We start from the raw sequence: 22,827 nt of genomic DNA, 5'->3' as shown, positions 1-22,827 counted from the left end.
GTTGGAGGCCAGGCGAGCGCGTGTTTCCCTTTCCTTCCGACTTCTCGCCGTCGTTGGATTAGCTTTTCGAGGTGGGTTAATGTTTACCGAAATCGTCGGATTTCCTCCTAAGCCGGAGTTGACAGCATGTATTTTTGGCTTCGTATATCATGTTAGTAGCTCAATTCGTAGATTTGCATTGTTCTTAAATAAAATCTGAATTGGAGCTTTAGATGCTAGTTTTATTATACATGTTGGACTTAGATTTGATTTAGGAGAAAACATGTAGATTCTACACTGTCGTTTTCTGAAAACTACCAGATTTTGTTTTAGGAGCTGTAGTTTGTTTGTATTATCACAGTTTGTATGCGGTGGATATCCAGAATAGTGTAGAATAAATTTACGCTCGTACTGGGATGCCGAGGGTATTTTTACAGTGTTGTATAGACTGTTCCGGACTGTCGGGTGCCGTCACGATTGACGGTGGACCCAGTTTTCCGAGTTGGCATCAGATTGTGCAGAGGGCACGTGACTTGTTGGTTGTTAGACCAGTTGGACCCTGTTTCTTGACTTNTACGCTCATGCTGGGATGCCGAAATTATTTTTACAGTAGTGTATAGACTGTTCTGGGCTGTCAGGTGCTGTCACGGTTGACGGTGGACCCAGTTTGCTATTTTTGCATCGGATTGTGCCGATGGCACGTGAGTTTTGGTTGTTAGACCAATTAGACCCTTCTGCTTTGATTATAGTCTGTGAGAACCTGATTGAGCTCGGCAGAGATACGCTTGCACACTCGATTGGGTAGCGCCCACGAGTGCCGCTCCGAAGTCCAGCTTTGTACTTTTGCATTGTTGTCGTTGTGTCCTGTTTGGACTCGCTCTCCTCTGACGGCCCAGCGTGGTAGTAGTTAGTGTAGCTTCGACAGGCGGGACGGGTGTGCTCACAATCCCTAATGAGATTGGGTCAGAGATTGTATTTTTTTCTACAGATAGTTAGTGTTGGATCGTGATAGAATAGTGGCATATAGCTGTAGAGTTTTCTAGCTTTCTTTACTATCCTTAAGCATACTTTCTGTAGACTTAGTGGGTGAGCCGTTGAGGCCGGTAGCGGTACCCACTGAGGACTACTTCTCTTTGCAGTAGTTCTCACACCCAGTTGTTAACCCTTTTTTGCAGAGCCTCCTTCTTCGGCTGCTGCTGTTGCAGATCCTGGTCGTGGAAAGGGAGTCGCGAGTTAGATCCCTTCCTATTTTGCTGCTAATCTAGAGAAGTATCAGCTGCAGGTAGTGTTGGTTTTTTATTCTTGTACATACTGATATTAGATCCTCGCTACAGCGAGTGATTTTGAATATGGAGACTATGTATGTATAGTGAACAGCTGTTATTTATATATGGTTTCGTTTATACTAGCAGCCCTATACTACTAATTGTAGTTTTGTATGATTACAGGTACAAGTTGTCACGTCCCGCCCCGAAACCACTACCAATTTGGCACGATTCGGGCGCGGCGAGCGGACCGCCGAACGGACAGCGCCTCCCCTGTCCGCCCAAGGCTCACAACAAGAATGTGTATAAGAATTTCCCATAAATTTAAATTCTAAACATATACATTCAACGGGGCACAAATAGTGCCGGCAACTACGAGAGCATGTAATCCACAAGAATAACATGTGAAATAAAGAGGGTATTTTGCTAACTATTACAACAGTTCATCCTTTTTCATTTACATCATTTTTTTTAAATGATTACATCTTTCATCCAAAATGCATAGCTCTCCAAATCCTCACCTACAATGAATCTCTCTCAATATATAGGTGTGCTAATGCAAAAAGGAAAGCTACTATACTACCACGGTCTCACTGGTCGGGCGCGATGCCCTTGCCGCAGTCCTCTCTCGGCAGCCCTGTACCTACCACTGGAAATAGAGTGGGGTGAGAACTATCTTTCATAGTTCCCCGTGGGCTCAGCCGCCGAGTCTGTCGATCTCCCCACTAGGTCCAAGTGGGCACAAGTAACAACAGATAGATAGATAGATAGATATCTGAAAGCTGTAAATGCAATAGTAGAAAAACTATGCTACTATACCCATAATCATGTGTAATGAATGCATGCATCATATAGCAAGAGTTTACTATCATGCTAACAAATTCGATCCATGTTCGAATAATAATGTTCAATGACATTGTTCACTGTTCTTTTACCCAATCTGTGGCGAAGCTCTTGGGTTCGCCAATAACTCACCTTTCAATCCAAAAGTGGGGAGGGAGCTCCAAGTGCCCCAAGCCCGGGACCATCTGCGGACCTCCATGTGGTCCGGACCCCCAAGTGGTCCTAATCGCCCGATACTCCGGAGTACTCGACGACAATCCCCTCCATGTTGGGATAGGGATGGCTATACCACCCCAAAAGCAGACTGTGAGCTAGATCTATCCTCTCCAAGTGAGGATGCACTACAACTAGGGTCAACAACCCAATCAAATCCTCTCCAAGTGAGGATGCCCTACAACTAGGGTCAATGTCTCAATAACTGATTGACAACCTCTCCATGTGAGGTTACTTAGGTTTACTAAGTTCTTTATCCACAAGGCATTTTCTAAGGGATCCATCTATCCCTAGGTTCTCAAACCTCTAGTGTCATTTACACTACATTAATGCCACTCGTTATTCTTTAATAGTTGGATGTCACTCGTTTGTTCTTTAACATTAAACATTACTTTCTATGTCACCAACGCCCATCGGGTTCATCTCTTTTCTTTCACATCATAGGATCCACGTTCCGGCCTAATCCTCACCTATCTAAGTTACCAAGCGTTCCAAGTACACTAGGTTATCAATTAGAAAGCATAAGGAATGAAGCTACTATGCAACATGTAAGAGATGAGATTAAATGCAATCTAAGACATAGAAAGGAGTTCGAAAGTTTCGGATGACACCCCCCACCTTTTTACCGATGTAGAGGCTTTAGAAATGATCCCTGGCGAACTTTACGAAAAGGCTTTAGCCTTCCTTGGTCCAAGACAATGCTAAATCGGCCGTATTTCGCCGATAGCTCCCAACCCACTCCACGAATCGCGAAATCGACTTCGCCCTCGCGTTTTGTGACCTACCAATTAGGTTTACAAGGCCTCAAATGAGATCAATCTCATACTTTACCAAAAATCCCATTTTGGGTGCCGTAGGGTTCCCATCTTGCCATTTGCAATTTGGAATCCTAACTCTAGCTTTGATCCACCAACAATGGTGCTAGAGGTCCATTTGACCCTATTTCCAAAGCCCAAAATCCAAAAACCCTAAGTTCTACAAACTAGGGTTTGTAGCTTACCTCTTGAGCTACACCAATGGGAAAAGGAGAGGAAGAGGGAGATGTTTAAAGCCTTCTCCTTGATCTCCTTCTTCTTCTTCTTCCTTTTCTTCTTCTCCTTTTCTTTCCTCTCCTTCTTGTTATTCTCCTCTTTCTAGAGAGAGAAAAGGAGAGGGAAATGAGAGTGATGGAGTGAGGGGAATGAGAGAAAGAGAGAGAGAGGCCTCTCCCTTAACCCCTCTCATGGTTATTTTGCACTTAAACCCCTCAACTTTTCTATCCTTGCACTGCCCTCACTGGGCAGAATTCGCGCGGGGGGACCGGTCTCCCCGACTTGGGACCGATCCCTGAGAGCCTCCCTCGGGCGCACGCGTTCGGGAACCGGTCGCACCCTGAGAGACCGGTCCTCGGAAAACCGGTTCCTCTCGGAGAAACCGGTTCCAGAGAGCTGAATTTTCGGGACTTAGCCAAATTTCGGTATTTCTCGCTGGGACAACGTTCGGGGACCGGTCCCTCCCTGCCAGGGACCGGTTGTATCTAGCAACCCCACTACACCCAACCGATGGAACCGGTCTCTCACCTCCAGAGACCGGTCCCTGAAAGTACATCAGCCCAATGATGCAATTTGCATCATTTGCTCTCATGGACTCAACTCCAAGGCACTCTTTGTGCTTTGGACATCTCTAACTTCCCCAAAGGGTATTCTCTCGACAAATAGTAAATCCTGGACGAAATACAACTCTCGGATTTCGAGAATTCACTTCCTTACACAAGTACAACTATCACTTCGTATATAGGAAAAATTTCTTTGTATACGGTGGATTTGACGGCGTGCCCGGGAAAACGAGTAATCCAGGGCGTGACATGGCCAATACGGGGGCCCTAGTCATGGCAAGCTTCAAGTCTTCAAAAGCTATTTGTGCTTCTTCAGCCCAACAAAACCGATCTTTCTTAAGCAATTCGGTTAGTGGCTTACTGATTGACCGTACCCCTTGATGAACTTCCTGTAATATCCGGTTGGCCCAAGGAACACTCTTACACTTCTCACTGACTTAGGAGTTAGCCATTGTACCATTGCTTCAATCTTAGAAGGATCAGTAGCCACCCCTTGATTAGATACTATGTGTCCTAAATACTCCACTCGGGTTACTCAAAAATAACATTTGTTCATTTTCACAAGGTGCTTATTGTTCTTTAGAGTGTCCAGAACAATGCATAAGTACTCTGTTTGTTCTTTCAAACTTTTATTGTAGACTAAGATGTCATCAAAAAATGCTAACACAAATTTCCTTAAGTAAAGCCCGAAGACCTCATTCATAATAGCCTAAAAAGTAGCAGGGACATTTGTTAGCCCAAAAGGCATTACCTTAAATTCGTAGTGGCCGTGGTGGGTTCGAAAGGTTGTTTTTGGAATATCCTCAGTGTGCACCCTTATCTTATGATACCCAGACCGCAGATCCAACTTAGAAAAGTACTTGGAATTCCCAAGTTCATCTAAGAGGTCAACTATTATGGGAATAGGAAACTTATCTTTGATTGCGAGCTAGTTTAGTTGCCGATAATTCACACACATTCTCCAGCTCCTGTCTTTTTTCTTTACTAGCAACACTGGTGAGGCATATGGACTATTACTCGTTTGAATGAGGGAATGTTCCAGCATCTCTTTAACTTGTCTCTCGACCCCTCCCTTTTGTTCATAAGAATGTCGGATAAGGTCGGATATTAACAGGTGTGGCACCAGGTATTAAGGGTATTTTATGATCCTGTTTTCTCGGTGGAGAAAGCTCTTGGGGTTCCTGAAATACTTCTGGATATTGTCCAAGGATTTGTAATATAGGTAAGGGAGTTTCTGTTTCCTTTATCTCCTTTATCGGCTCAAATTGACTGATGAGGCAGTAGGCACCATTAATTTCTTCCTGGTAACATTGTGCAGTCATGATTAGCTTGAGCGTAGGCCCTACCTCAATTCCTTTTAAACTCAGTTTCGCTCCATCCTTATATAAAGTTACTGAGTTCTGCTAGAAATCAAATGTTACTTTCACATAAGATTTTAATCAATCTATTCCCAAAACCATACTGGAGCCTTCTAACCTTATAACCCTCAAATCTTTTATAAACTGTTGGCCCTGCGTATCCCATGTGAATTTAGGGCACTTAAGTTTGCTTAGTACCTTCTGTCAGTTACCTACTGTTACAATAAGGGCGCCACAGTTTTCACATTAGCCTTTACCTCTCGAGCTACTTGTAGATCGATGAAACTACAGGTGCTACATGTATCGATTAATATCGCCAATGTTTTACCCGTCGCTTCCCCTTGGATTTTAATGGTATCTTGTTGCTTTTCCCTATTAAGGGCATGAATTGAAACTCCCTGCTCTTGCAATTCTTCTTCTTCCTGAAGTTTGCACTCTTTATCTGATTTATGCTTTCCCTCCACCTCAAGATCACGTCAACAATCTTCATCATAGACTTCTACCACTTCCTCACATGCTTGCAATGCACTCAAGGTTTTATCATGGCAGATGTGGCTTGGATGATATTTATTTCCACATTTAAAGTATTGTCCCACCAATATTCTCTGTTGTATCAATTGCCGGCTCTCCTGGTGCTAGTTATTAGGCAACCTTTGCTAGCTGGGTATTTGATTTTTGAGGCCTTTATGTGTCTAGTGGTAGGATGTCCAGAAGTTGGTCAGGGACTAAACCCTAAAGGGATCTGTCCTGATATTCCCTACCTTGAAGCCTATTCCTCTTGGTTAGTACTGAGACAGCCCTTTCAAGTAACCGAGCTTGCTCATAAGTGTGAGGACTGAAAATTTGACAGTGTAGCTAAACTCTCTGTTCACGATATTTTTGTGTGTAATTTAATTACATAAACACTCGTTAAGTTTCAGGAGAAAACGAGGTAGGATGGAGAAGTTACGCGAACTTTAGTAATGACTTAAAGTGAATAGTAACTTCGGTTTTTCGGAGAGGTCGATCAGTGGAGATGGCTTCTGGTGCGTATCGGACTCTGTTCATAGTACTCCAATAGCTCGTTTTCAATGGTCCGACTATTCTGGAACCTTTGGCATTGATGGATTTCAGATCTGACGCACGGTTATCGAGGAAATTGGAGATACATGTTTTTTATGTATTGTTGAGCGAGTTTTGCCTTTTGGAGAGAGAACGAGTTTCGTCGCGAATCTGCGACCAAACTAGGTGAAACAAATCATGGATTGGAGGTGCTTGTCATGCTGATCGCACTGATGTGATTCGTTCGCAAATTTGATGGACGGATCTCCTGATATCGCGTGTTGATCTAGAAGGGGTTATTAGTAGTGAAATGGTAATTTTGCAAAACACCCAATATTTTATGTACCGTTTTGCGTGAAATCGGGCGTGAAGGTGTATCCATGCGATTTACTCGCACTGTGAAGGACTCGATAGAAAATTTTTGATCATCGGTGGAGTTACTTGCAATTTGTCACTTTGTCTTTATAGGAGCTAGCTAGGGTTTCTTTGAGGAAAACCCTAACACAGCTAACCACCTCAGCTGAGACCTTCCAAGCCGCCGCACCACCCTCCCCTGCCCTCACTATGCGCGCCCCGGCCGCCGCCGCGCGCTTCCGACCGCCGGAAATGCAGCTTTGCCTTCCTCTCCATCATACCGCCACCATCCCATCTTTCTCTGTGCTCGAGAGCGCGACAGGGTGGTCCCTCACCCTTGGGCTCTCCTCCGGCGACTACACGGACCTCCGGTGACCTCCCCCGGCTGGCCACAGTTGCCCCCGAGCGCTGCCGTTGCCAGGGTGTCTTCTCGGCCGCCAGCTGCCATCTCCGCCTCCTCCTCTCAGTTCTAGAGGAGGCCCGCTCCCTTCCCTAGCTGCTCTGGCTACCGCCATGGTCGAAGGGAACTCACTGAGCCCGAGCCAAGCTCGTGCGGGCTCGGGATGCCTCTGCACCTCCGCCGGCCGGCGTGAGCACCGGCTCCGCCTGGCCTGCCGCACTCGTCCGCCGCCGGTTCCCCGCCGCCGGAGCTCTTTGTCGGCCGGACCTGGGCCATGCTCTCCTCGGCTGGGTGTGGCTAGGGCATCATTGCCCGGTGCAGCCGTCGCCTTCCGTCGCCGGCTGACGCACGCCCCAGCCTCCCTCCGTCGCACGCACTTACCTGCCACCGGCGTGCCCGCCTCCCGGTCGCCGCCAGCCGTGCCCGAGCTCCCCATGGTCCGGTGAGTTCTATTTCACTGTTTTGTGCACAGTCTCGGGTTCAGATTGCTGTTCCGGCAATCCGGGGACACCCCGACACTCCTGGAAGTGAGCACGATGATCCCTGATCCGTGATGAACATCGTGCTCACCTCCGTTGGGGACAGGAAAGCCCTGATTTTCGTGCTAAGAGCGATTTAGGCACTGTGCGCGCTATTCCGCTGAACTTCGCATCGCTCCTGCGCTTGCCACAATGGACGGCCATTCTCCGAATTGTGAGCACAGCCTCCGGCACATCGAGACCTGTCAGAGGGTGTCTCGGCCTAGCTTGAATACCCTCGGTTTGCGCTGTCGGGCCGTAAAACCCCGAAAATCACATAAAATGATGTGATTTTATGTAGTTTTGGGGGTTTTTGTGCAATTGTAAGTTTAGTGGTTGCTGTTGGCAGCGTGTGTGGACAGTGGGTGACCTTTGGACAGGTTGTCCAAGGCCCTGGACCTTTTCGGAGATCGGATATTGATTTTCCAGTGCGTTTTTCGGCGAAATCCGCCGATGGAACGCGATTGCGGTTCGGAATTCTTCCGATGGTGCCTCACAGTATATTGTGTAGTCGCTGAGCCTTGTTGGCTGGTCACTCGCGTTGTTTCAAGGGTTCGGAAACGACGAGTGAGCGATGGTGGGTTCCGGTGTCGAATTTGATACTTCCGGGAACCCGGATCGGAAAGATTATGTGGTGATAATCGTTTCGATGTGAGGAGGTTCGTTTGCTGCCAAGACACACGAATATTTGTGTTTAGTGGCAGCGGGTGACTCGTAGCGCGAGTCGGTGAGTTTCGGGACAGTTCGTGGGTCCCGGCAGAGTCCCGGTGTAATTTTCGAGACTTCCGGCGTATTACGGCAATCGATTTTTGGAAATTGATTCCCGTAGATTTATTGGTGAGTATTGTGAGTTGGTTCGTGTTTGTGGGTTGGATGCTAACCCGGTGGACCCTTCGTAGGTCCGTTTGATTCTTCTCTGCAGTCTAGAGACCAGTGCCAGATACGGACAGGTGGGTACTTCGACCCGAAGTCAGTACAGTGGTGCATGCTCGGTGACATTCCTTTCACCCTTTCCTTCTTGTTTATCTTGCATGTTATATGTTGAGCTTAGCACCTATACCTTATCTCTTTATTGCTCTACTTAGTTAGTTGCATACCAAGTATCATATTTTAGAAGTAGAGCGGTTCTGTGATTATTTGTGAGATTTATAACCTAGTCGGTCAGTGAGTTGCATCTAGTATCCTGACCTAGTTGGTCAGTTCTTGTATCTCGTATCTGTGACCTATTCGGTCGGCTTACTGCATTGTTATCGTGACCTACTTGGTCGGTTGGACTATTTGATGACCTATACGGTCGGTGTACCCTGAGGGGTAGGATTGCCGGTTAGTGGCCGGTGGCTAGTTTTGTATACCGATGCGTGACGTGACATCCTTATGACCTATTGTCGGTCCTTGTGCATACATGTTAGTTGACATTTGTGGTCGGTACTTGTATATCTTCTGAAGGATGTTGAGTTGTTCCATCCTAATTGACCTGAGTGGTCGGTACTTGTGTTCCTTACGGTTCGATGACCTATACGGTCGGTATACCCTGGGGGGTAGGATTGTTGGCAGGTTGCCGACTGTGACGCACTGGACCTTCGCAAATTGCGAGGTTCGAGTGTTTGGACTGTATCCCGAGTTTTTCCAGACTTTCTGGTGGGTCGTTGACTGTGTCCCGACCCATGGCTCGCATCCCGAGAATTGTGGTATTTTTATGTAGCGCTAAGATCACCAAGAGTTGGACTTAGGCTACCCTCGGATTTCATTCTGCACGAGGTGTAACCGGTGACAGGTCGATGGCTGTACCGGTACACATTTTGTACCGGTACACCTTTGATGGTTGTACCGGTACACTTGTGGCAAATTTCAAACCCGAGCCTCGGGTTTGCATTTTCGTAGGATATGTACCGGTACACTTTCCCGTGTACCGGTACACTTTGGCAGAATCTGAGCAGTTTGAACTGCAGGGGGTTTTTCGCAATTATGGCATCTCTATTAGTACCCCCAGGCCCCTAGGGCTCTCCCTGAGCTTGGCACCAGCAAGGAGAAAGGTAAGGGAGCCCTCCACACTCTTCCATTCCCTTTACTTGATTTTGCTTGGATTTTTACAAGATTAAGCTCCCTTTTGCTTGATTAGAGACTTCCTCACTTCGGTTGAGGTTTGGAGCTTGGGTTTGGAGCAAAGTTGATGGAAGATCCTTGGACTTGGAGAGTTTAGTGCTTGGATTGAAGCTTCTAAGAGGTAATCTACTTCCTCCCTCCCTTTAAATATGAATTTTATTGATGGATTCAAGATGGAACCCTAGATTTGATACGTAGGGCTTATTTTGGGCATTTTTGATCTAGGGCTTTTGGGGCTAAATTGGTTGGATTAGAACCTTCCTTGGGCTTGGTTTGGAAGGGATTTAGCTCTCTTTTGGAGCTTGAGAGAGATTTTCCACACATTAGGTGAGTTTTAGCCATTTTGCTAAATTTGTTAAAGTTTGATCTTATAGTTAATCGTAATGCCCGTGTATCTTGTCGCTCAATACTTTTAGGGTATTTTGAGACTCGGGGACAACTTTGTTTGGCGAAACGAGGCACTACGCGACGATTCGGTGGGTTTGACCTAGCCACACAATGAGAAATTCTCATTTGTGATGAATTAAGTATCATTAATTGAAAAAGCATGCATATTCTTGTTATATGTATTTATTGTGAATTTTAGAATGCTTAAAAGGCCTATGTTATATATGATGAAATTTTGGACCTCTATGTAGTAGAGAGTAGCTTATTAGGCCATAGTTGCATTTAGCATTCTATATGAGACGTGGTATCATGCTTCTATAGTATAAATGAGTTCGGATTCATGCATTTAAACCTAAGTTTACTTGTGACATGAAAGTTGACAATATTGCCTTTTAGAAGTTATGTGAATTAGAGAGCTAATGTCATCAAGCGGCATTGAGCTCAGGACATGTGAGAACCTAGTGGATAGGGCCATTGAGGGATTTGGAATACATGTTGAACATCAAATTGCCTAAGTGTCATCAAGGGGCACTAGGCGTAGCAAATGTTGAAACTTCACATTGTGACTTAAACTAGATCTTCGGGATGCTAGTGACTATACCATGTTAGAGACATGAGGATTGGATACTTGAGACTTGGACTATGCTTGCTTGCCATTTGTGCTCATTCGCACATGCTTGTGAGGGTCGCTCCCTACAAGCCGGCACTCCGGAGTTAGCCTACGCGACCTATGTTCGCCGTGCGGTATTGAGAAGCCTACGGGGTCGGGAGGGATAGACTCATTCCTAAAGTGGGAATGTTGGGGCTACCACCGACTTTTAGGCGGCACAAGCTGGATTACAATATATAGATCCTAAAACATGTTTGATTAATGACATTGAACCGGAAATGGATAATCACTACTTGATAGGTTTAGTAGTTGAATTACATTTATATGCTTTTAGCATAGTGTTGAGACATGTAGTATACTTGATAGTCTCCTATTGCATTAAAGCATGCTTGGTTGCCATGACAGAACTTATGCATAATGTATTCATAAAGGTTAATGACATTTAATTATTGCCATTGGACATACTATTTTGATATCGTAGATGTACGTCACCATGACATCGTGTATACTTGAGTTTAGTAATTTAGCATTTTAATTAAGCTTTCATATCGCTGTTATTATTGCTATCATTATTGTACTTACCCCTTTTCTTTTGGGGCCTAGTGGTGCATAGAGCTGAGGTCAGTAATTGCCCACTGGGAACTATAAATTATAGTTCTCACGCCCTCTTTTTCTCGATGTTTTTCAGAGCCTTCCACGCAGGGAGAGGCCAGGGATCGCGGAAAGGGTATCGCCTCGGGCTAGCGTGCTTACCGAGGGATCGTTCGATAGGTGGTCTACCTCTCGTGTTTTCTTTTTGGTGAGAGGTTGTGAGTTGTACCCGTATATGTATAGAGACCACCATTTTTGTACTAGAGACAGATATTGTACTACTTATGGTTTCTTTTATTGTCTAGCTTTATTTCTTTACTTTGGTGTAGATGATAGATCTTTACTCGCTCTGATATCATTAGTTGCTCGTTGTTTCACTTCTTCTATTTGTTCTATTACTTGCTTTTACTTCCGCTTTTATTGTAGACGCCTTATATGTGTAGACATATGGCGGGTCTGGGCACGCTACCGGGAGGGCCTCCGCCGGTCCCGGGGCGTGACACCGACGGTTGACTATTGAGCATATTAGCATTGATCGCCCGATACTCGTACGCATTTCACGAACACAAGCGGTCTGATCCACCGCAAGAGGGTGTTCTTTTCCGAAAAAGTGGTTGGAGGTGCCAACCCGTGAGCCCATAGGCTACCTTGGGTTATATGCAGGTAGAGTGACAGCTTGAGGTCTACGGTGCGGACCAACAGGGCACAGTTTGAGGTCTGCGGTATGGACCAACAGGGCACAGCTTGAGGTCTCCGGTGCTGACCAACAGAGCACAGCTTTCAGATTGGGTATTTTTGGACTTATCGTTCGGCTGATGCATACATACAGTAGCGGTAGTTGTTCATTTACTTATCTTGTTTGTTTATTATCGTTGCTATTGTATTACATTTACTCATACCGTTGTTTATTCTCCTTGACTGGTGAGTACCCCTCGCCCTCGTCGGCTTGCGGTACCCACTGGGAAGGGAGACATGTGTACATGTTCTCACCCCCCACCCCCATTACAGATGACATTGCTGGTCCGAGTTGGGACAGTTCGTAAGGCGCGCATCTTAGCAATCGTTAGAGCTACCGACCCGTCGTTTTGGTTAAATTCCTTAACTTGCTTTCTTAAAATAATTGACTTATTTAATATAGTTCAGTTGGTTTTTCATTTATTTGAATAAATGTGATTTCGTGAATGTAATAAATAACTTATGGTTTTCTATGAGATGAAAACAGTTTTCTACCCCTCGTGGTAGCATATTTTAAAAGAAAAGATTTCTGTGCCGGAAACGGTTTTAAAAAGGGTTTCTCCTGATTTTCATAATTCATAGTATTTCAAAATATGTTTCCGGGTGGGAAATATTTTAAACTAATAGATATGAATTTATGATAAACTGTGATGGAATGAATGTGATGTGGTGATTGTATGTGGAATATTATACTGTGTGGTTGTATCTTGTACTTGTGCGACGCCCTGCAACTAAAGGGAAGACTCTGTCTGTGTAAACAGTGGATCCCTGTATGTCACGCCCTAATCCCCGCCTATTTGGTCGGGTTCGAGTCACGTCAATAGACGCCGAACGGATAGCATCTCCCCTGTCCGCCTAAGGCTCTAACAACAAGTATAATTAAGCAATCAACCAAAGTAATTTGCAATTATACAAGGCTTGCACGAGGGCAAGCAACAACGGAAGCGAAAGCTCTAAGCTAAACATACAACCATACACAATATTTGATTACATTTAAACCAAATACTTGTAACTAAAACTATTACATTCAATTTGCTTCCAGTCATAGTTCTTTACATCTTAATCATTCCACCAAAAATACATGATTGTTTTCAACTTAAATAGCTATAGATCAGCAAAATAAAAGTTGATACATGTACACAAAGGAATGACTAAATGCAATACTCCGGTGGCCACAAGCTATGGTGCAATACCCTTACCTCAGTCCTCCGCCGCCCCGCGTGCGCTCGGACCTGTAGGATTAGTGGTGTGAGAACTACAACGAAGTTCCCAGTGGGTTTAACAACCGAGCCGACTTAGCCACTAGGTCTATTCAGGCATAAGTATTTCAAAGGAAAGGAAAACTGTAACCAATGCTAATGCTAATACTATGCCTGCAAGAAAGATATCAGTGGATATATAATCAAATATAGAATGCTCATGCATGCATGCTTATTCCATAACTTTACTTTGGCTTTTACCCAATCTTGCCGGTTAACCTTGTTAACCCCAATAACTCACAACCCAAAATTTCTTAATAACGAGAGACTCGAACCACCCTAGGGACCGTCCTCTGGGGGGACTTTACCACGCCCAGTGGTGACCAACTCTGGAGTGCACCGCCCGAGGGGGAGCTACCTCCCTCAAGCCAAGACTTATCATGAGTATCGATCTAATTCCCACAGAGGGAATGTATAGCCACTTGTCACAATGCCACTTTACCAATGATAGGTCTCTACCGTTTCATGCTTGCCACTCTCTAGACTACTCTTGCCACAATGCCACTAATGGTTAAACTTTGTTTAACAACCAATGTCTCGATGCCAATCTTGTCTCTATTGTCAATGTCACCTTTGTTTACTATTGTCTTGGTCCAAGTCTCACATTCATACAATCATTAAGGTTTTACCATACATGTCCATTATGGTTCTTGTTTAATCACTATGTTCATCTACGTTAGAGACATAATATTGAAATTCTAACTACTAACCACATGTCAAACACCCTATCATGCATGAATGGTTCTATACATAAATATGCTCAACTAAAGTGAAATAGACATAAAGGGAAATTCGATGATTCCGGTGTGCACCCCCCCACCTTAAATATTGTAGTAGGATTGTAGTTCAACTCTCGCGATTTTAGGACGCCTATCCCGCGACCTAAACCCAAAAATAAATCAAATTAGGCTTAATACATAGAACTCTTACACAAGCTTTTCGTACGTCAAACGGAGTTATCCCACGCGTCGGGAATACCCCTAATTAGGTTTTCAAAAGGTCAATTTATCTCGGAAACAACCGGAGGCAAAAGCCCCAAAATCCATGCCCTAACAATGCCATAATAGGATTTCTCCTAGATTGATCTTATCTCTAAGCAAATACTAGCTTAGAATTACCTAAGAAGCTCTCTAATACTATTTCCAAGCCATTTGGACCATTCCTAGGGCATCTACTTTAAACCTTGGATGTTCACCATATGAGCACCTTGAGAAAACCATGGTTTTCATGGTGTTCAAGGTTCACAATGCTTCTAAACATGAGAGAAGCCCCAAAACCTTAAGTTCCATAGTGGAAATCCAAACCCTAAATGAGCTTTTGCACTAAAACTCACCTTAGCTAAAAGCTATCCCCAAGTCCACCTTGATGGAGAGCTTCTACACCTTCAAAGCCACCAAAAATCTCCCCCATGCCTTTTTTTCCTTCTCATCCAAGCTCTAGGGCAAGGTCTCTAGAGAGAGAAAGAGAGAAATGAGAGGGAGACAGTGGAGGGCTGTTTTCTGTTAAGGAGAGGAGTGTTGGGTTTATTATTGTCACAACCCGCGACAACCCGCCTATTTGGCCGGGTCGCGGCGCCGCCGACAGACTGCCGAACGGATAGGGTTTCCTCTGTACCGCGGACAGAGTTTCCCCTGTACGTCCAAGGTGTCGCAATCAATACAATGTACGAAGTTCCAACTAGGAACACATTTCAATCAAAGATTGCATAAGGAAGTATCAAAAACATAATCTACTTGTTATTACAAGCATTCACATTCACTAGATATATTTTACATCACAATTACATATTACATTTAATTTCCAAATACAATCATGCTTATTACAAATTATTACAACTTGATTCTTTTCATTTTCTTACATCCCTAAGTAAGGCCGACTCAGGGTACCGCTATCTCTTGTCTCGGTGGTGGGGCCCTAACTATGAAGCTACGTCCTCGCCTCGCGTCGCCGCGCGCTCACGTGTGAACCTGTAACACCCCAAAACAACGTGGGGTGAGAACCAAATCTATGGTTCCCAGTGGGTAGGGCCACCTAGGGGAAAAGCTCGACCAATAGGTCCAAAAGAGGCAACAACATGTTAGTTCAATGAACAGATAGATATATATCTTAATTATGCAACTAATAAAACCATGCTTTGCCTCACGAATGCAATAATGCCATGCTATATGCGAATCATGCAACTATATAAGTAGAATGAATGATTTAACTTTCTATCATGCTATTCATAGCTTTTCCATAATTTATACATCTTGTCACTTTATATCGTTGGTTATTTGCTCCTAAGGTTTTTCTCTCTACCCTAGCCAAGCTAACTACCCGACTCGGTCTCGAGTCAATCATATTGTAGTGCGTCTATTCTTTGAAAAGTAACTCTTACTTGGCTTTGACCCAATCTTACCGGTTAACCTTGTTAACCCCAATGACTTACAACCCAAAATCCCTTTTGATCGAGGAGGCTTCGAGCACTTCCACTCGAGGGACCGTCCTTCGGGGCCACTATCCCCGTGGTGACCTACTCCGGAGCGCACCGCTTGAGGGAGAGCTACCTCCCTCAAGCCAAGACATATCGTGATTATAGTTCCAATCCTCAACTTGAGGACTCATAGCCACTTGTCACAATGCCATTGTCATGATAGGTTTCTACCTATTTATTCATGCCGCTCTCTAGGCCATTCTTGTCTCAATGCCACTCTTGGTTAAACTATATTTAACAACTATGTTCTCTATGCCAATCAATATCTCTATTGTCAAGGTCACCTTTGTTTACTATGTCCAAGTCCAACTCTCACATTCACACAATTATAGGGTCCTAACATACATGTCCATTATGATTCTACCATTCTCTATGTTCAACTACGTTAGAACATGTCATTGAAAGCAACCAAGGTTCACATGTACTTAGCCCTATCATGCATGAATGATACAAAATATATATGCTCAAATAGCATAAGTGTTTGCTAGGTTCATGACACTAGGTTCACACCATACTAGTTCAACCTATGTTCAAGACACTAGGTTTAATGCCACTTGATGTCCAACCTATGTTCTTTGACATTAGGTTCATATCATCCATATTCAACCTATGTCCATGACTCTAGATTTAATGCCACTCGATCTAATGTATATAGATTGTACATATGCACATTTTCATTAACATAAACCTCTATATATTAGCTTGCATCATCTAGCATTAACATTGTGTCACCCCATGTGCAATCTCTTAGCATCTTTCTTTAGATAATTAACATGCATTATCTAGCATTTATATAACATGTTTATTATGCATTACTTAGCATTCTCACATTATGACCATATGCATTATTTGGTAGCCTAACATAGCATTCATTTCATGCATTTATACATTCTACCACTAGCTACCATAATATGCATCAATGATAAACACTCATCTTAGACATATAGGTGATCTAGTCGCTTCGATAAATACAACCCACCTCAAATCGCTTTCCGATTACTTGTCGACACTTGTAATTGGCCTCCCGCAGCACCCGTGTCCGGTTCGGCCCGATTTTGCTAATACTCACCAACCGTGCATCGAATTGCAACATCGAAAATTATAGCTCTTCGGTTATGTGCCACGGTACTCTAAATCCGTTTTCATGACTTTACGATGTCGCCTTGGCCCTCCAGGCGGAAACAAAGCCTAAACGTCCGTTTCTTTAATAACTTCGCGTAGGCTTGACGAATCGCCAAACCGACTTCGCCAACGCGTTCGTTTACCTAACAATTAGGTTTACGGAAGGTCAAATCAGATCAAACCTTACTATTTTATAAAATCCCATTCGGAGCCCTAACATTCAATTAACCTCCAAATAATCCAAATTAAATGGAGCAAACATGTTTAAAATACTCTATATACTACTAGAATATCATTCATGAAGGATTTAAACAAAATCTCAAAAGCTTACCAAAATGTGAACGCCGCGACGAAAGCACGCCGCTCCAACGGGCGCACGAAAGCTCGATCCGTCGCCTCCAACGCGTTCGCAAGCATCTTCTCCACCAACCCTCCAATTTTTAGAGAGAGATTTAGAGAGATGAGAGATCTTTAGAGAGAGAAAGGAGAGTCTCTCCCTCTATTCCCATGCGTGCGTGAGTTGTGGGGTGGTGTGGTCGGCTAAGGAAGAAGAAGAGGTCAACACTCCTCTTTAGTCAACACCAAAACACTATTCACTCCAGGCAGCTCGAAATCTGATATCTTTCGCCGGAGCTTACTGAATATCCGTTTGAACTCAAACTCGACAGTCATGTTCGGTTTTACTTAACGAGTTCAAAAAAATTTTAATATTTCAATTTCGACCCCGTTTGGTCACCGAAAACTGTACCGAACAGTAATCTTTATCAGATAGCTGTTGGATTTTATTTTTCACGTTCCGGGTGTCAGAATGACATAAAACTTTAAATCTAGCCTCATAAAAATAATTCTGACTTATCCTCTAGTTTTCATAATTTTCTGACACTGTGCATTTTCTACTAATTTATCAGTCCCGTTTCCAACAGAAAATTCTAAATTGCTATTTTCATTCCGATTTCAGCACAAATCACTTCTGACTTATGTTTTACTTCTCTAAATCCAATAAAAATAGTTTCTCACACTATTTTTATTTATTTTTATTTTTATACCAAAATCTGGTATGTTACAATTATAATATGCAACAATTGCAACTAGGCCCCCCAAACATTTGTATTTGCAACAGATCAATTCCTTGCTGCCAGACCAAAATGTACTGGTACACGGGATTTTGTACTGATATATTTTCTGCGCAGAGGCAACCCGAAAGCAAGGTTCTCAAATTTTACCAAAGTGTACCGGTACACACCAGGGGTGTACCGGTACATTTTCGTGAAAAATCAAACCCGAGAGCAAACTCTTCTCGGTCTGCAGGGCTGTACCGGTGACAACTCGATGGTTGTACCGGTACACTTTGCCCAGATGTTGGTTTTGCGCCATTTTCGATTCTATTTCACGTCGATCGATGCTAAAACCTTTCTAACACCTCTTAAACTCATTTTTAGCCCTTCCAACATTATTGGAATGCTAAATGGAGCTTGTCCAACTGTTTCTCTCGACAACTTTAACCAATTTGGGTAAAGTTCGATAATTTCTTCCAGGTTTCAATATGTTACACTGTATTTGTGGCGGATCTGACGTAGTGACGTCCTCTGGGGTCAAGGTTTAAAAAAAAAAAAAAATTGGGCACTTTCCCATCGGTTTAAAACCAAAAAGGACCCCGGGGCGTGACAGATTAAAATGGTATCAGAGCCCAAGTTACAACCACGGCACCACTCACGGGTTGTTTTGAAAAATAAATAAACTGAATCATTGGTTAGGTTTACCCATAAGAAGACCTACGGTATATATAGGCACGTGAGTGCGGGGTTTGGGCTTGAGTCCCGGTGTGCATTCGAGATTGGTAAACGCGAAGTGCATGGTTATTTTTTGTACGTACTACGGTTTTCGCACAAGCTAGTGTCGCAGTTGGGAGTAGTGGTGGTGCACATATACGGACATCGAGTGGCGGGGTGACGGTCACCAGGTGTAGCCACTCCTGTCTGGTGGGGCCTTGAAAGGCCAAGTAATATTTGGGCCTATGCGAGTGTCTTAACTGCCGGTGCCTAGGCCACTATCCCTACTTAGGGCACGAGAGCTACTGCTCCAATAAGGCGCAGCTATGTGGCACGCCGATACTCCACTCAGATTTATTTATTAAAGGTAGTGATTTTGCGATGCACCGGGAGCATTGGAAGAAGTTTTAAGCAACTACCGCACGAATTGAGAGGAGTTACAGTAACCGCGAGCGGTTATAAGCGGTTCTGATCGGCTGAAAGTGGCCCAAAAAAATAGGAATAGTGGCCGATCATGGATGGAGAGTAACTGATTAACAGGGGCAATCTATAAATAGGCCAATAACACCCTGAAAAGAGGTCTTTTCCTCGTGAACAGAAGACCACATTTATTTTCTCTGCAATTTCTTCGCATTTCCTAGGAGTAGTCTACTTGTAATCCTTTACTTTTCAGCACTTCCTACATTTCCTTAGGAGTAGTTTTTAAGTTAGATCAACCGAGTCTGTATGCCCTCAGGGACACTCGACCTTTGTGCTATTTTCGCAAGTCATATTCAATATATAAAGGCATTCGGCTCTTTCAGCCGACCAGTTACTGTGTTTTCCATCCATTCGGCTCTTCAGCCGACCCTAGTCTTTGTGCAATCCGTACATTCGGCTTATTCAGCCGAACCGTTTTTATAGTGAAGGTTTTCGAGCTCGGTTGATCCGATCCCTCATCAGCCGAATCGCTTAATCCAGTCGATGGGCGCAAACTTCGAGGGTCACTAATCACAGCCGTCCTGCATCCCTACACTATTCCCGAGGGAGGTCTTTGACCAGGTCAAGGATTAGGACGTTCGGCTCGCAACAGGTCCAAAAAAAGGAATCGATCAAGGAATCGGTCTAACAAAGAGAAGAACCGGGTTGAACACATCTATGCGTATATTACAAAGTAGCTTTATTTGATTCAAAAAGAAAAGGACGAAGAGGTGGGCGAATCAGAAGGTCTGGTTCAAGGTCGGAATTACTAGTAGGTGGAGTCCACAACTCAAGTGAAGGAAAGAATGCTACTTAGCAAATTTTATTAGGGATTAATATAATGGTATAGATTGTGGTATTATGTGGGGCTAATTAATGAAGAAATTTCTTATAAAAATCAATTTATATAGTATAAAATTGTCTTTCTTGTCAACTCTAGTTAATTTTTTTCTAAGGGGTTGTATGGTTTGTGTTATGTATGATTCCTAAGTAATGAAAGATTGAGGATGATTATATACACAGCAATAAAATTAATGGAAATTATATGATTCTCGTGTTTGGTTCATATAGTTATTTCGTCAAGAAGGATTAGGGATATAAAATTAGTGTGTTTGGTTTAACACTAAAACTGCAGCAATCTGGACAATAATATACATAATTTTCCAGAATTATTCCTATACGTAAAAGTTTATTTATGTGTATATTTACCATTAGAATGTAAATAAAAAAATTAAAGCAATAAAAGATAAATGTAAAAAAAAAAAAATGTAATTTTAACATAACAAAAGGAAAAATTGAGTACGCACTCCAAAAAAAGAAAACATTTTTACCCTGCGGCCATGGATCTGGCTGCACGACCGTGATCCATGACTGTGCGGCCAGCTCAAATGGTAAAAATAAAAAATAATAATAATAAAAGGGATCGATAGAATAATGAAGAAAGAAAATGAGAAAGAAGAGATACCTGTTATGGATACGAAGGGGGGGGAGAGAAAGAGAGGAAGATAGAATGAGAAAACTGGAAGAATGAAAGTGAGATGAAGGTTTGGGAGGATTACAAGGGTAATTTGGAAATTCTGAATTCTTTTTTTTTACATTTTTCGCACTTTGGAATAAAATTTACCCCCCTCCCTCAACGTTAATAACATTCTCCTTTTGGGAAAAATTCTCTACCTTTCAAAGTGGAATATTCTGAATCGGATTATTTAACTACATTACACAAATGCAGTAATGGACTGTGGATTTTCAATAATTCTTGGCAGATTACGTGAACCAAACACCACCTAAATGCAATATCATTTGATATTGCATTTGACTCTTAGGTGCGTATGGTTCGTGTTATATAGCATTATAGGATATTTCAGCATAACTAGTTATTTGGGATTTGAAATTTGAAATTTAAATTTACAATTTGGCAATTCAAATTTTTAAATAAAATTTTAAAAAATTACATATACAAAGAGTTGGGGTTGCAGGGGCAAACTTATAATCTTTAAATAACATAAAGGGTGCATTTGGTTCGCGCTATCTTTTAAAGATTCCTACTAATCCAATGGGAATAAAAAAATATGACGGTATTTGGGTAAATGCACTAAGTAATCTAGTTGGTAATATTTGATTCACTTGGGAATAAGATTCACCCAAAGTACTAATCTCATTCCCTTGAGGGAGGGTGGGTATTCTCATATTAATGGATTGGGGTAATCACAATATGTCTAATCTCTTTCTTTTTTCCTACCTGCAGGCTAATTGATATTATTTTTCTTTACATTCTAACCTTATATCTCTCTCTAAACTTATTTTTCTTCCTAAAATTCAACTTTTTTTTCTCTCTCTAAACTAAGCTTTCTCTCTCTCTCTCTTTCTAAAATTTCAACTTTCTCGCTCCTTCTAATTTCGACTATATTTTTCTTTCTATTTTTTTAATTATGCTCTCTCTCTCTCTCTAACTTATACTCTCTCTCCCTTTTTTCTAAAAAGATGTTGAAACTTTTGGTAACATTATCTAAAATTAATTAAATAAATAAATTGTATATTTTTTGTAATATTAAATAATATGGCTAATTAATATTACCGTGCGAACCAAACACAGAAATTTCACATTCTTAGTAATAAGATGAATAGGAATAAGATTCTCGGATATCTTTTATTCCTAGTAATCTTTCATAATGCGAACCAAACGCACCCAAAGGGTTACTCACCATTAGTAATACAAGATACTCACTCCCTTGCTCAGTAGTATTTTTGGTGTTATCTTGCACAATTTGTATTACTACATTACCAACTAGATGTCACGCCCCGAGGTTCTTTTTGGAAATCCTTCTTAAAAAAACTAGCGAAAAATGTGTAGATTTCTTTTAAAAAAAGACACTTTTGAACACGGACGCACACAGACCCACCACATGGACAAAGATTCTCTATACAAACGGACAGAATCTCCCCTGTATATGCACGGCGTAGCACCGGATACAGAGTCAACCACACATACAACCACATAACACAAATAATCTAATGATCACCTAATAACAATAATCCACATACATCCACTAATATTTAGGTTAATCACCTTAACCCCTAAGTTCTACGTAACTCGAAAACCAAACGATCCAACATCAAATTAGGCGGAAGCACACAAGCATACTCATTCCCACCCTTAGCGTTATGTTGTCGGCCACCAACATAACTTTCTCGAGTTGAGAACAAATATTACTTGAATCTGTCTCTATCAACCATTAGAGACTTACTAACAATTATACCCAATTGACTTAACCTCCACCACAAATCGTAGATCCGCGTCACTCACGCGCCTATGTCCTTATAGTTACCATTCTAGGGCCACCTAGGTCCATCCTAGACTTCTCTCTTTTACATGCTCTGATACCACGCTTTGTCACGCCCCACGCCTTGGGACCGCTAATTTGGTCGGTTCGAGTGTGTAGGCGGACCGCCGAACGGACAAAGTTTTCCCTATCCGCCCAAGGCTCAACAAAAATCATGTATATCTAGTTTGCCTAGGTAAAACATAATCAACATACATGAATTGCGCGAGGATAACATAAACAAGAGTAAGAGAGAAATACTAGCTATTACATTCCACATTTGAACATTTGTATTCAACCACCAAAATACATTCATTTGGTTTACATGTCTTGTTCATGATACATATACATTTCCCAAAGTAACCTCTCCTAAAAGTACATCATGTCTGTCAATATAATACATCGTACTTTAATGCAAAGGAGGTTACTATCTA

Source organism: Ananas comosus, linkage group 1 (assembly GCF_001540865.1).
Source record: "Ananas comosus cultivar F153 linkage group 1, ASM154086v1, whole genome shotgun sequence".
Lineage (NCBI taxonomy): Eukaryota > Viridiplantae > Streptophyta > Magnoliopsida > Poales > Bromeliaceae > Ananas > Ananas comosus.
This window is presented reverse-complemented; position numbering follows the sequence as displayed.